This window comes from Mobula hypostoma, chromosome 11, assembly GCF_963921235.1.
Source record: "Mobula hypostoma chromosome 11, sMobHyp1.1, whole genome shotgun sequence".
Classification (NCBI taxonomy): Eukaryota; Metazoa; Chordata; class Chondrichthyes; order Myliobatiformes; family Myliobatidae; genus Mobula; species Mobula hypostoma.
In genome coordinates this window covers 109,482,139-109,484,835 of record NC_086107.1, presented here as the reverse complement: position 1 = coordinate 109,484,835, position 2,697 = coordinate 109,482,139, and positions in this window count along the sequence as shown.

Here is a 2,697-nt window from a genome sequence, read left to right as displayed (position 1 = left end):
ACGAACTCTCTCTGAAAATTCTCCTTCCTTTGTTCTTCCACCAGAGGGGCCACCCTCCTCTGAAATCCTTTTGAAATGGTATCATTTAACAGTTCGAAAGATGGCAGAGAAATTTGATGGCTTGATACCGGACACTCCAGTGTGTGCCTCTGTAGCTGTCATTTCTGGCTGAGAATACTTGCCCACGGACCTCAGTATCAATTGTGTTATGATTTGTAACTTCAAAACATTAAACTAATTCAAAGGAAGACACGGGAGACCAAAATGTGAGTCTGATCTCATGTTTCACTTTAAGCGAGGCAATGGTAGCGCGATGACGTATACAATTCATGTATTTATAATCTGTAATGAATTATTTAAATGAACAAGAATATTTACAATATTACTCAAATATTAAATACACAACACTCCTCTTTGCTTAGTCATAAACTCCAACTCAATATAGAATGAATCTCAACTACATACACAATAAGGCCAAGAAGGCCCACCAGTGCCTTTACTTCCTGAGAAAACTAAAGAAATTTGGCCTGTCCCCTAAAACCCTCACTAATTTTTATAGATGCACTGTAGAAAGCATTCTTCCAGGGTGCATCACAACCTGGTATGGAAGTTGTCCTGTCCAAGACCGAAAGAAGCTGCAGAAGATCGTGAACACGGCGCAGCACATCACACAAACCAATCTTCCGTCCTTGGACTCACTTTACACCGCACGCCGTCGGAGCAGTGCTGCCAGGATAATCAAGGACATGACCCACCCAGCCAACACACTTTTCGTCCCTCTTCCCTCCGGGAGAAGGCTCAGGAGCTTGAAGACTCGTATGGCCAGATATGGGAACAGCTTCTTTCCAACTGTGATAAGACTGCTGAACGGATCCTGACCCGGATCTGGGCCGTACCCTCCAAATATCCAGACCTGCCTCTCAGTTTTTTTGCACTACCTTACTTTCCATTTTTCTATTTTCTATTTTCTATTTATGATTTATGAAGGCGGGAGGAGAAGAGAAGCAGTGCGCCGTGCGTGAGCAACCCTCCGATGAAAAATGATATCGCATCTGTTAAATAGGGGCCATGGACAATTCTGATTTGTTGAAGAAGGACGTGAAAGCGCAGAGGAACATCTGGAAAAATTTCTGAAACGCTCATTCGCTGCTGTCGTTACTGCGCAGTCGGGAATCTTTCGGAGGGTAGGCCTCAAAATCCTCGGCTTTGCCTGCCGTTGGCGACCGAGAAGGAGGTCGAATTGTTCGGATAGAAATGGCGCTCAGTACTCGGTGTCGGAGGGCTGATCAGAGCTCGAAGTTTTTGGATGACTCGGAGTCGGACCGTGGTCGGATATGGCAGGGAGAGTTTTTCTTCCTTCTCCCGTCTGTGTGAGATGTGGGACATTTGAGAGACTTTGAACTTTTACTGTTCTTCAACAAGTTATGATATTGTTGCACTGTTGTAACTATATGTTATAATTATGTGGTTTTGTTAGTTTTTTCAGTCTTGGTCTGTCCTGTGTTTTGTGATATCACACCGGAGGAAATATTGTATCATTTCTTAATGCATGCATGTCTTCATAATCTAAATGATTTATAATTTAAATTTTTAATATTTACTGATGTTTAATATTTACTATTTGTAATCCAGGGAGTGGGAAGCGCAGAATCAAATATCGCTGTGATGATTGTACATTCTAGTATCAATTGTTTGGCGACAATAAAGGATAAAGTATAATATGCTCTACAGAACAGCTACTACACAGACGTCCACAGCATTGTAAATTGTCCCATTCAGGCCTAAAGATTTAATCGCTGTGGAGGATTTCTTATTCTTGTGGGATAATGTCTTTCCTGACAGGAAGGTGGGGAATCTCTCTGCTTGGCTTGTGGCTGTGAAACAACCTCAGGTTCTGGGGCCTCCACCATGGTGGTTGTATGATTGACTCTGAGACTGCGGAAGAGAAGAGGGGGGGAGAAGATGGCGACGCGACGACAGAGCGCGCGGCCACTTCGGTGATGAATATCTGTTATCTGTCAAGTAGGGGACCGTGCACAATCCTGATTTGATGGAGACAGATGTGAGAACACAGCGGAACATCTGGAAAACTTCTGAAATGCTCGCTTCGCTGCCGCTGCTACTGTGTGGTAACCGGAATCTCCGGAGCACAAGGCCCCGAATCCTTGGCTTTGCATGTTTCAGCGGCCGGAGCGAGGTCGAAGGCGCTCGGCAGAGGAGGTCGCTCAGGAGGCTGTATCGGAGAGGCTGGTCGGAAACTCGGAGTTTTTGGATGGATGGACTCAGGGTCGGCTGTGGTCGGCTGCTTCCAAAGTATCAGCAAGTTGACGGTGCCTGGAGGTTTATGGCAGGGAGTTTCTCCCTTTTGCCACCTGCTATCGGGGACTTGGGAGTCAATCGACTCGGGGACTTTGAGACTTTTTTTTTACTGTACCTATGGTCTGTTCTTTATCAAATTACGGTATTGCTTTGCACTGCTGTAACTATAGGTTATAATTATGTGGTTCTGTCAGTGTTAGTCTTTGGTCTGTCTTGTTTTCCGTGATATCACTCTGGAGAAACACTGTATCATTTCTTAATGCATGTATGCATTTCTAAATGACAATAAAAGAGGACTGAGATCTCATAATCTAATCTAAGTGGTTCTGACAGCTCTGGCACCTTTCTTCTCCTTTTCACCTTGTCTTTCTTTTTATT